Here is a 13,306-nt window from a genome sequence, read left to right as displayed (position 1 = left end):
TAACTGCTTGTAGCAATGTTGTGCTGTGCTGACTGATTGCGTGCTCTGCCCCAAATAGCACGCATACATGATTCACAGTGTGTTTGGCATGACCTCACATGCCAAAATCAGACGCAGAGCCTAGAAGCGAAATCTTTCTCTTTGCAATAAACCAATGTTCATCCAGTAATCTCTGTTTAATCCATACTGTTTATTTATATTTTCAAGTTTATCCATTGTTTATCCATTCATTCGAAAGGCAGCGTTATTCCACATTTTTTCAAATGCCACTGGCATTCTCATCCATGCTTTATCAGTGGCACGCTCATCCATGCTTTATCAGTGGCACGTCAGGATTAACTAATTCATCATGGTTAACCTCATGTTATTTTTCACCCAATGCATTTTGGGCTCCACAGCCCTTCATCAGGGGTAACTAGAAACAAGCATTTTCAATGCAATAGGTCTCGCATTTACGAGAGTTTGAGCTATTGGCATTGTAAATGACAATTCCTTTTATTTATGTGTTGACTTTTAAAACATAAATAAAAGGCATTGTCATTTTCTATGCCAATAGCTTAAACTCTCGCAAATGCGAGACCTATTGCATTGCAAATGCTTGTCCTCATCTGTATCTATTCTCAGTCCAACTCTGTGTCATCAAGCACAGTTTCTCTTCAGTCTTGGACTTTCACCTGACAACCAAAGGCATCCGAGGTGATGTAACCTTTGTTTCTATTTAATAATTAGGGTAATCTAACCTGATATCAATGGCCTTTGGGTGCAAATTCCCAAACATGAAACTATCAGAGGCGACATTGAGTGAGGTTACCGTCTTAAACACACAAAATGTATTCAGCCCAAACCCCTCTACAGACAACCCTCACGTTGTGGAGAGCGTGAAGCTTCTTTGATCTTGCAGAACTCTTAAATTTGCCAGACCCATTCCTCTGAACGCTACAAGACCAAGAAATCAACTAAATAAAATGGGTTTGGTGGTCCTGTTTTATAAAGGGGCAACAACACCCAGAAGACAAAAGTAAAACATGGGCTGGAAAACCTACGCACGTAGACTAAGTAGAATTGGGAACTCCTACTATAATGTTATTTAAGCTTTTTATTGTCGTACTTGCAGCCCTGCCTGTACCGTGGAAAAGAGAAAGTAAGAGTAGCAAAGTGGAGAGAAAAACAACAGTAATGGGCTTGAAATTAAACGTTTTGGAAGCATTAAACAGGGAGGATTAAGCATGCTAGCGGCATCGTCCAGATTAATGCCCAGGAATCTCAACTAGGCGCTCCCAATCCGGGGTTTCCCAGCCCACTGGAAAGTGCGGGTGCACACTGTCGCAGTATCCCGCATACTAAGGGTCTGCCCCTCCTTGAGCAGCCATGAGTACACTTAGACTTTCAACTTTCTTTTTGGGGGGAGAGATGGCAAATGCTGATGTAGGATTACAAAGCCTCTAAGCAGCTGTCAAGGGGCCAAGAATGGGATGGTTGTGAGTTCAAAACAACAAACTATACCAGACGTTATGGAGCCGCTGCAATCGCGCACACATGCTGCAATCTGAGATACCCACGGAGCATGCACAACACTAGAGGGTAAACTGGTCTTCTGCTTACCTTGCTTCCTGGCGGGCATGTTTGCAGATCCCACAAGTCCGCTGCAACACTTTCCACAATCCCACACACCAGGGTAGCACCCAAAATGTGCAAACAGTTGCCTACGGACAAGGGGGAGGGGGGGGGTTGTATTATGTTTGTGCCCAGAATATACTTTGTTGGCTTTCTGTTCTCACTCCATGGGCAGGAAGGCAGAGTGAAGCCTTCAGTGGCATCCGGAAGTGCTGTGCATAATTCTAGACCGGCCGCGTTAGGGGGGGTGGGCGGGGGGAGTCTGATGCATCCATGGGCAGGACGACCGAGTGAAGCCTTCAGTGGCATCCGGTGTGCAGTGCATAATTCTGGACCGGCCACGTATGGGGATGGGGGGGGGTGGAAAGAGTCTGCTGCACTGAGGCAAAGGTCTGCTGTAAATAGAACAAGTCTGAATTTCCTGTAGTTCTGTGTGCAAATATGCCTATGTGGGCAGGCAGGTGTGCCTCTGGCCCAAAGAAGTGTGACCCAACCTGCACCCGGCACATCTTTAACATAGAATGATCTGGTTAACATGGGCCATAATTAAATCTACAACATCGATGAGTACCGAAAGAATTAAAATCCTTAAATAAGATAGGAAACATCACCAAAAATGCACTTCTTTTATGGATATTTCTATTATCTGATGTGTCTTTTAGCTTTACAAAGATACGCAAAAGAAATGAAATTGATTTGCAGCTGAGACCTGAAATAACGAAAAGCTCAGAGCAATTAAAACCAACTTCTTCCGTGGTAGGGACTGTCCTCCATCCGTGAAAAAATAAATTTGAAGGCATTAACAGCCCCACGCTGCTCGTTATGCAGGATTTGATGACAATTAAGAGCAGCGGATCTTGGGACAGTGATGCTGAATGGTACAGAAATTGCTGGGATAAGAATAATCCTTTGTGGCACCCGGGCTCCGGTTACATTTAGAACAACAAGCACGGAATCGAAACCTGTGGTGCGTGCGCACCACAGAGGACCCGACGCGGGAAACGAAACCAGTGGTGCGCGCGCACCACAGAGGAGCGGGGGCGAGGGAGCCTGTCTTCTGTGCTGCGCGCTGATGGGCGTCCTAGACACCGATGGGAATGGGCGGAGCAAAGGCGGGACATGCGCCCGCCTTTGCCCAATTGCGTGCCTTATTTTTATTTTTAACCCCTTCTGTGCTGCGCGAATTTTGCCCCGGTGCTGAACGTTCCATTGGGCCTATGGAACCATGACGGAATGGTTCCGTCATAAGCACAGGCCATCTTACGCTCATGACGGAACCGTTCCGTCATGAGCATGGAAGGGGTTAAACGCTAAAGCCAATCGAAGCCTACACGAGCGTGTGGTCAGCTTTCAAACAATTTGTCAAACACCAGTGTTTCTCTCAAAATATTCAGAATTGACATTTAATTGTAGTGTTGTATTAATTTCTTCATTTGAACCTTACAAAATGATGCAATCTTTGTCAATCTCTTAGAGAGGTTATACTTATATGGTGAATGATTTATGAACAAAAAACTTTTTGTGGACATACGACATTAACTTTGTATATATAAGTCTTTTTAGGTCTCGCTCTTGAGACCTATTGTGATGGAGTTGCCTCTCAAGGGAGACAGACCTGTGCACGCGCGTGGATTTCACACCGTGGGCGCACACGCCCAGCCCCCCGGAGCCGTGCACATCTCTTGCTCCACGTTCACAGCGGCAGCCTCTCACAATCACGCGCGCACACGCAGCCACACTCACAGAAGCACACACGTGCGCGCACACACTTACACACGCAGGCACACACACCCCTGCACCACTCCAGAGAAAAGCCATATGCATATTAGTAGGTCACACATTTTCTCATTGCCTAACTTTAAAAGTTTCAGGAGCTGCAGAGTCCGTTTTCTCCCATTGAGCTACTATAAAATGGTCACTGTCGCTGCCAGCCTTAGCTTGTTATGCAGCAACGTGAATGTGGACATATTTGTCAATTCCGGTGTGTGAGTCAACAGTACTTTGCAAGCTAGGATGTTTGCACACTTAAAACGTTTAAAGCGATACTACACATTCCAGAAAGGTAAATCTGAGGGCATATAAAAACCACAACAGCTGAAACATCACACACGGCATAATACCACTTGGCTGCAATGAGAACTGTAAACAATTAAGAGATAGCTTACTGATAAAAGAACCTATACACTGAGCTAAATGTGTAACCCTGCGAGTACACAATTTTCACTGCGATGAATAGCGAAAATCTATGCGATGTACGGAAGCGCGCATCTGATAACATTAGAATCTGCAGTTTAATGCCAACGTTAACATATCAGTAACAGAGAGAGGCTTAGAGACAGTAATTAGGTATAGAAATGATCAAAAACTGTGACTTAAGCCCGGCCAAAAGAGGCCTCCATTAATTGGACGAAGTTTATCCCAACATAACTTCAAACGCTGGACCCGGCGCTTTGCTCACCTCTGCTTGTGCACGGATACCACGCAGCACAGACACAGATTTTCTTCCGCCCCTCACGCACTGCATTGCCAGCTCACCTCTGCTTGTGCACTGATACCACGCAGCACAGACACAGATTTTCTCCCGCCCCTCATGCACTGCAGTGCCAGGGAGATGGTGGCGCCAAACTTCCGCTCAACCTCTGAGGTCCTGCGCAGAAGCAGATTGCCAACAGTTCTCGCGTGATGAGATCAGGTCAGCTTCCAGCGCTCTCCCCGTCATTATTTTAGTAAATAAGCATACCAGCTTTTAAAATTAAAATCCTCTAAACCTCAAAATAACATTTTAAATTCCCCTCATCTGTAGATATTAACAACCCAGGTGTGAAAGGAAAGTAGGACAAGCGTGAAGGGCGGACGAGACAGACAAGTGCACGAGAAGAATCTGCTCTGTGGAAGCGCTTCCACGAGCAGATTCTAAAATGGGAAAGCGCCTCCCAAGGACAGCTTTTGCGCGTTCAATTGCATTTGAGTGGTCCTCGCCGGAAGACCTGCTGGGCGTTAATTATGGGTGAGTGCTCCTGTCCTGAACACTGGTGAGCAGGCGCCTTACATTTCTTTACTTATGATAGCAACCTCTGTGGGAGACGTGCTTCGGGGCCTGGCGGCATGCAGTGATAATTACTATGCTAATTACTTTCTTTGTTTTTTCAATTTGCTATTGAGCACTCTATACGAGTGCATCTGTAGGCCATCTTCTCTTCTCCCTGGCGCTCTTCCCACATCAGTCCTGTCATAAACACTAGTTTAGTCTAACCTCTTCTCCTCCCCCCCCGCCCTCAGCAGCGCTATCCTCCCATGTTGGTTGTTTACCCTCTCTCCTCCTATGCCCTCGTGTCACCATATTCAGTTCTCAGCAACTCTCCTCCCACCGTCTGGTTCTCACCACCCCGAACCCCTCTTCCCCCCGCCACTTGTTTTTGCCAGGTAGTTTGTGATTGCAGTAATCAGAGACCAGGCTTCGTGTATTTTTAGTTTGAAGTTATTGCTGTGTTTGTATTTTCCTCCCACCGTCTATTTCTCACTATCCCGACGTCCCCCCCTCCCCTCCGCCCCCCCCCCCCCCCGCCCCTCACCTTCTATTTTTGCCCAGTGCACTGGAGTTTGCGATCACAGTGATCAGAGAATGGGCTTAATGCTTTTTTTAGTTTAAAGTTATTGAGTTATTGCTGTGTTTGTATTTTGCTCCCACAGTCCGTTTCTCACTATACAACACCCCCCTAATGCGATCGCAGTGATCAGAAATGCTCTTAATGCATTTTTATTTTAAGATTATTGCTGTGTTTGTATTTTGCTACATACTAACTGTTATTTCAGTGAGGTGGTTTCTCTGCGTGTCACAGTATTGTTACCTAACACCTTGTTTGTTTTGGCTTATTGTAAAATGTCACCTTCTTGCATTCATAAACATAACAATGCATTCCTTATGTGCATTGTGTTTCCAAAGAGGCACTAACTTTTCTGATGGTAAAATAAAATGGCTGCAAAACATTGACAAAGCCAATTCTTGTTGCATAGACAAAACCTATTAGCTTTGCAAATGCTTGCTTTTATTGCAACAGAGCTGCCTCTAGGGGCTCTTTGCGCTGCTAAATGCTTAATAATGTGTTCCTAAAGCATTTTGTGATCAGGACACCAGCACTAAAATGTGTTAGTCTAACCTCTGATGCTTGATTCATGGCAGTGCTACTCACCCCTCCCCTCATGATTTCTCTACTATATTAAATTTAAGGAAATAAGGAACTTCTGATCAGACCATCTGTTTGGGACAGACGTGATAATGAAGAGTACCTCTTTGGTGTCTTGCTTTTCAACAGGCATGACCTTCTATGTTTTGTTCTGCTAAAGATTTAGCAAATTCTAATAAGATCTGGTTTATATAAAAAATAATAAAGAAAGCACCCAACAGTACATCACGTGCAAAGGAGCAACATCCTGTCCTGTTTATTTTTATTCAATGTATCTTTTGAAAAGGATTGATCACTGTGTTGCTGGGTTGATTGTGTTAGGTGGTACTCTTAGCAGGTATCAAAAAACACAAAAAGGGGGGCAGAGGGAGATTTTAAGACCAGTGGGTATTCACTCCTGAATCTTAAACATTACACACAACAAAATATCTGGGTCTAAGCAAAGCAATTATTTGAAACCGAGAGTGTTAGTGAAGTATTCCTTTAAAATACAAAATCCCCCACCCACCAGAGGTAGCATGCTTAATCATATAGATTCTTCTCACATCGTAACTACAGTCACCATGTAGGCTATAACTCCTGCTCTAACTGGGAGGAGTTCTTCAGATGTTTTAGTATGTTATATTGTACCCAATGGAGTCAATCGTGTAGTGAGTCTGGTGCAAACAAAAACATGTAAGTGGCATGATTAAAACTAACTTCAAAACAGACGTTATGCTTAATTGTTATCTGTCTGGGTCAGGATTTAAAAAAAAATTGAATACACAAGGAAGCACTCTATTACCCCTGCCTGTGTACTATCTTATGGTCCACATGTTTTTTGCCCTCACTAGAGCCCTCAACTGAGATCACGGGGCATTCTTCAGGACCTCAAACAATTCGCTTCTGTTTTCAGTAAGAAATGCCAAATAAAGCATAAAATCCAAATACAAAACCATAAAGAAAGTGATCACCAATATTGGTACCAATAATTCTGACCCACACAGACAACGATAAAACAAAGTCTGTTTTGGAGTTAGTTTTGACCTCACCCCTTACATTTTTTTTGTCTGCACCACAGCACTTTTCACACTCTGTTAGCCTCACCACACGATTCACTTTAAAGGGTACATCATAACGTACAAAACCATCCGAAGAGCTCCTCCCGATTATAGCGGGAGTTGAAGCCTCCGCCGTGACTTGCCGTTACGGTGTGAGGAGAAGCTCTATGATGATGAATTATGCAACCTCTGGCCTTTCAAAGGAATACTCCACTGACATTCTTGGTTTCAAATAATTGCTTCTCTTAGTCCCTGGTATTTTGTTGTGTGTAGTTTTAGCAGGTATCCATGATTTAGGAGAATACAATCTGCTAGTTTTCAATGGGAAAAATGCAGAAACACAAAAAAACATGATCCATGTGTCCCTACATGTCTTCTGACACTAATCCCAATCCACATAGAAATCGTGTCAATAGCCTTTAGCTCCTTCACCTCTTCTCTCAGAGAGCCTTAGAGCACAGAATCAGCTTTTGCTACCTAATTCCTCATGCATATATTTATACCGGTCAGCCAACCACTGCAGCTTGCTAGCCAAAAAATGCACCACCCCACACGGCTTTACCTCTCCTAGAAAAGTGCCATTCTGGACGATGTTGTATTTGCACACAGCCAGCACAGGAGAGCTAGGAGAACAAGCATTGGTCTTGGAAGGCTAGTGCATTCTTTTATTATTATTTTTCTATTGCAAGCATGATCCACAAAAATGTAAGGAAAAGAAAAAAATATGCCACCACCTAAACTTGCCCACTGAATGCTTGCAATATAAAATACTAACTGAAGTGCCTGTTTTAATATTGATGTTTTTAGGTAACAAGACCATTAGTTGTGAAATGCATTTTTTTTTAAAAAAAACCTTTATTACGGGTAAAGAGATATAAATCACAGCATACTGCCTGCATCCCCAGGCCAGCATTGCGTTGGGACAGTTATGGAGATGATATACCAGAGGGGTAGGGGAATGTACAGCAAGCCGCCTACAACCCAGCTCGGCCGGCCGCATTAGTTGGAGCATTTAGCTTTAAGGGCTGTGGCATCATTGCAATCATGTAATACCAAACATTAATAATAACAGAAAAGGAAATTGACATTACCTCTGATGCACTTTAATCAAATTATATGTATCTTGGGTGATGACGCACTCCAATCAATGGGGTATAGGGTGATGTCCCTTGGTGTCCTGTGCTCTCCGGCGGGCGATGTGTGTGGGCGAGGGTGGGGGTCCCCTAGCATCATGTCATTTATCCACTAGGGTGTCGTAGCATCTGCATCGGTGGTATGTTCAAATAGATAGGTTTGTATGGGGCCCAGATGTCTTTTGGTCATGATGAAGGGGGTTGGAGATACGCGTTTGTATGTAATTGCACTTGACAGTAGATGAGGTCTTGGAGCCAGTCCTTAAATTTTGGTGCTCTCCCTCTTCCCCACCTACAGGCGATTCTCCTCTTACTGAATCACCATCTAACCAAGCACTCAAATCGAAGGCAGCTGCAAAGTCACTTAAAACATTCATAACAACAAATTTAACAAGCTTGTGAGACCATTTGGCTTGTACCAATTTTTTAGATCGTGCCTGGAGTCACAGGGCGAAGCGCTGTCGCCAGCGAACTCTATTGTTAGTGACTTGCCTTGGAAGTGGGACAGGAGATGGGCACGCGCAGAGCTTTCCAGCGATTTCAGCAGGTGTACGCGCACGTACACATCTCCTGTCCCACTTGCAAGTCAGCCTCCTGCAATAGAGAAAACACACACACACACAATACACACACACACCCCGCGAACTCACCGGGCTCTTTTGTCGCTGCGCTGGTGTCATCTCCTCCGCATCACCTGGCACACGTGGGGCTTCCTTCACGCCACTTCTAACCCAGGGCTTCTCCTTACTACTGCCACCACCACGGGGCTCTCCCTCGGGCATGGGAGCCCCGCGTCACCACTGCTCCTCTCGGCCACGCACTCAGTGGCCGCGGGCTTCCTGCAGAAGGCGGAAGTCCCGCCCCACGACAGGCTTGTTTTAAAAAGTGATGTTGGCTCTCTTAGGAAAATACGTGTGATAGTGTTGATGGAGGGAAATATTTCTCTGCGTCTGCCATCCCAGTGCACTGCCCTCTTTTGGCACACTGCACAGATAGAATAATAAGTTACCTCGACGGTGCATTTTAACAAACAACTGTTCCCGTGGACTTGAGTAGTGTATTTAAGTGCTCAGTGGACTTCGACAAGGCCCCGCCCCCACGTCAGCTGTTAATGGTATCCATCTAGCGCGAGCCCACCTCCGAGGGCAATAAAACTCCTACCGCTTTATAAAACGCAGAGGAGAAAATAGTCAGCAGCGGTGGCATGGAACCGGGGGCTGAGCAGTGAACACAGCGTGGGTAGGATTAAAGACCAGCAGGGACACGGAGTCCCCCATACTGGGCACAGTGGGGCATGTCGGAAAACTTTGCGAGCCCAAGAAAAGGTTTGCTTTTATTTGTTTAAAAAATAGTCCTTCAAGGAACGGGAACAGAGCGGATCTAGCTTCTGGAGCCATCTAGTGGTATTAATCATGTTAGCTCCTTCGTAATTATTAAATACAGCGTGTTTTCTTTAGAATATCTAAATCAGGGGTCTCCAAACCGGTCCTGGAGAGACGGATCCATGCCAGATTTTTTGGATATCCCCATTGAGATACATGTAGTTATTTTAAAAATCGGGCATGGATCCGGCCCTCCAGGACCGGTTTGGAGACCCCTGATCTAAATAAATGTTGAAGCTGAGCAGCGGGGGCCTAGCAAATTACCCACTCTTGTTTAATGATGTTGCGAGCTCATGTTCTTCCTGAAGCTGCAATTTGGTAGTTTGTTTTTGAAGAGCAGAGTTATTATTGCATAATCTTATGTGTGGATCTTATTACAGACTGATTGTGGCCCTTGCCTTTCATATTACCTTTCAAATGTTTCAGCTCAATCCCAGTTATGTTGTTTATTGTCGGAAATATCCCCATACCCATTTAACCCTTATCTGCCCAGAAAGAAACTGAACCTGTTACACTTATGAGCTAGGGCAGTTGAGGCCTGGTCCTGGAGGAACAGGCTTGTGCCTACATTTCAGAATAACCACGGGATGGCACTTGCTACTGTATTTTCTGAGTATAGGAAAGCTAACATATGAATACAAATAACGGTTGGCTCTGTACACCACAGGGCTGGTGGCTTTATAACCTTTTCTTTCTTGGTAAACCGACTCAGATGGACTCGTCTTCTCCGGTGGTACTGGTCGACATGTGGTGCTCTTGCGCAAGTGGTAACTCTATGGTGAATGGATTTGGATTTATTGTATTATGTAACAAAAAGGGTGTGTGTTGTGTTCACATAACTGGTACATGGGCTCTGACACAGCAGGGCACCAGGAATCCTCCCTATGTGTCTATGCAATAGGCACAGACATGGTCCTATAGCTCTTATGCATGAAGAGGGTATTCACATTCCCACCAAGACAGGAGTAAGCAACCTCACGTCTTGGTGCCGGGGCAGCTTCAATATGCTTGGGTAGTAGATTACTAAGACACTTGTGCAAACGTACATGTTACTACATCAGGACTGTACTTATGACCCTTCTAGGTTATTTCACGTTTCTTGGTAGAAATGCTGAGATGCCCTTGGGTAGCCATGCGCTATACAAGTGTGTATTCATTCATTCTCTTTTTCCCAGGTCAGCACTGACTCTGTGACGTCTGTGAAGTGTTCTGCACCCTTTGAGCTCTTTTGTACACTATAAAAAGCATCAGATAAATAAATTTCAAAAGAACAATATGCACATATCGGGTTTTGATGTGGAGTATTCCAGTAGTATTCATTTTTAAGCCTTTACATAAATGCATCTGAATTATAGCTTTAGTCTCTCCTCACCATCTGCATATGTCACTGTGGTCTGTGCTTTTTTTTCTGGCCCCTTCACGTTTCTCAAGGGACGTGAGGCTAGATAGCTGTTAATTGTTGGTCGCCCCCATGCAAATGAGGGAACACTCTCTGAAGATAGCGTTGGTGCTTTATGTGAGCTAGTGCCTGAGCTAGTGCTTTATGTGAGCTAGTGCCTGTGCAACAGAAGGCGTTGCACAGGCACCTGCGGCCCCTTCTGTAATACCAAAGTGCCCCAGGGGCACACAAAGTGGACGCACAAGCCCGTTTCGTCCCCAGAGCACTTGTATGATATGGTCCCGGGGTTGTAGTCTGGGATGGGGTCGTGCTGAGTAGGTTAGATTAAACAGCCATCCAAGAGCACTCCTCAGCCACTGGTGTGGTAAAGGCATAAAACCAGTGCGTATGAGTTCCGGAGATATAAAGATCGAAATGTGCAGGCATGAAGGTGACATCCATTGTTTACCTTTGTCAATTGTGTGAACATTTATGAAGTTTTCAATGCTGCCCATTTGCGCCCACGGGTCTCTTCAAGATCCTGGTGTCTTTGCTAGCTATTTAAGGTTGTCTATTCCGAGTTCCTGTTAAAAATCAAGCTTTATTAGGAGACATTTACTAAGGCATTAGCCTACGGAACTGTTTCTCTCTTGAGTCTTGAAGCAGTTGTATAAAGTTTTGGAAAACATTGAAATGAAAATGTGTCAAAGCTGAAAGACGTATGATCTGATATGTTGCAAGCTGTAAGCATCAACCACCCTCAATTTTTTTCATCACTGAACGCCATAGCATCACTCGTCGCCACCAAAACATCACTCAGCACCCTTACAGCATCAATCTGTGCAACCATTCAACAACAACTGGTTCAAATATGTATGTATATATGTATGTTTCAAGCTTTATTGCAAATGTCACAAAAAGATGTTAATATTTCACTTCTGTTCTTGGATTTTCGTCACAATATAATACACTGAACATAATCTTCACAAAAGTTATTTGCATCACAATATAATACACTGAACATAATCTTCACAAAAGTTATTTGCAAGGTTTAAGCTATTGCCATTATACATTACAATTACTTTTATTTAAGTATTAATTATTAAAAAAATTAAAAGCCATTGTTATTTGTAATATCAATACATCTAAGTCACGTAAATACAACACATATTGCATTACAAATGCTATAGGTGTCACATTTGCGAAAGTTAAAACTATTGACATTGTAAATGACAAAGCTATTAATTACGCTATTTTCAAAACCAACACATAAATAAAAAAAATTGTCAATTACAATACCAATAGCTCAAACTTTCCTAATGCGAGACCTATTGCATTGCAAATGCTTGTTAATACAATTTGATATCAATCTCAGATTTTGTGAAAAGAAAAATATCAACCGTAGATTTTGTGAAAATAAAAATAAAAAAATTGTTTTTTGATAATACACATGTGTGAATTACAATCATTGCATAGATATCTATGATATAGCTGCAGCACATATGTATAAGTAGCACTTCTGCCCAGTGCTAACCCTCTATTTTCCAATATAGTCAGCTTTCAAAACCCCTTACAAGAGGTCTTGCAAAGCACGAGCAAATGCTACGCACTGCAACACTAGGCGCAAGACCTAAAAAGGAATCAAACATTCTACTCAGTTCCCAAAAGACTGGCATTACGACACAAACTTATTTAAAAAATGCATTGTTGTCTAAATAATGATCATTGTGGTTCATCCGGACCAGGACTGTGGCTGTTGCTTAAGTAGGGTTTTACCCCTTGTTAGACTAGGCCCTTTTTTGCAGGGTCATCCCTGATCTTTTTGCCTTCCTTCTGGTATTTTTTCTGGCCTGGTGTTGGTGGTTTTAGGACAGTGGGCACTTTATCACTGCTGTCCAGTGTAAAGTGCATGTGCTCTCCGTGGTAAACTTGGAAAGATTGGTCTACACCTATTTGGTGTACTTAATTTACCTATCAGTCCCTTGTAAAGTGGTATCTCATATACCCAGAGCCAGTAAATTGCAGCGCTGCTTGTGCCACCCATCAAAGTAGCCTTTCAAACCTGTCTCAGGTCTCTTCCATTGCAGGGCCTGCGTGCGCAGTTTACTGCTGCTGTAATGTGGCACATAAAGTGGGTGCCGCGTCTGTCACTCCCCTGTTACTACATATCAGTCACCCCTAAGGTAGGCCCTAGCTAGCCCTATGGGAAGGGTGCCATGTAGGTAAAAGGTAGAACATGTGCCTTAACTGTGTGGCATGTCCTGGTAGTGACAAACAGCCATCTTGGTTTCTCACTACTGTGAGGCTGCCCTCTCATAGGAATGGATTGGAGATTCCCTGATATGTGTTTCAGTGGTAATTCCTGACATGAGAGTAATAGCGTGATCAAGTTTGGTATGTTTGGAATAGTGGTAATAAATGCTGCGTAATGATGTTCGCAGATTTATTATCATTATTTTAGAAACGCCACTTTTAGAAGTGGGCATTTCTGTTTGCTATGTGTCTTTGTGCCTGCCTGTTGTGTTTTGCATGTCTGGCTCAGGATGACAGGGGCTGGGGAGCTGCAGTGGCTCCA

General features: G+C 43.9%; 1 protein-coding gene across 2 annotated transcripts in view; it reads right to left on the bottom strand.

Moving 5' to 3' along the window:
- The window catches only part of LDAH (lipid droplet associated hydrolase), a 1,359,976-nt gene that overhangs the window by 1,330,163 nt on the left and 16,507 nt on the right, over positions 1 to 13,306 (bottom strand). Inside the window, exon 1 of one of the 2 annotated variants that reach the window (XM_086926276.1) lies at positions 1,603 to 1,742. The exons of the other annotated variant lie outside the window; for it this stretch is intronic. The gene's annotated coding sequence lies outside the window, so the exon portion shown is untranslated. Of the gene's footprint in view, positions 1 to 1,602; positions 1,743 to 13,306 lie in introns of those variants that run through there. 2 annotated transcript variants of the gene reach the window in all.

The sequence above is a fragment of the Lissotriton vulgaris genome, chromosome 6, assembly GCF_964263255.1.
Source record: "Lissotriton vulgaris chromosome 6, aLisVul1.2, whole genome shotgun sequence".
Taxonomy (NCBI): domain Eukaryota; kingdom Metazoa; phylum Chordata; class Amphibia; order Caudata; family Salamandridae; genus Lissotriton; species Lissotriton vulgaris.
The sequence above is the reverse complement of the archived record's forward strand: the minus strand, read 5'-3'. Positions and strand labels throughout refer to the sequence as shown.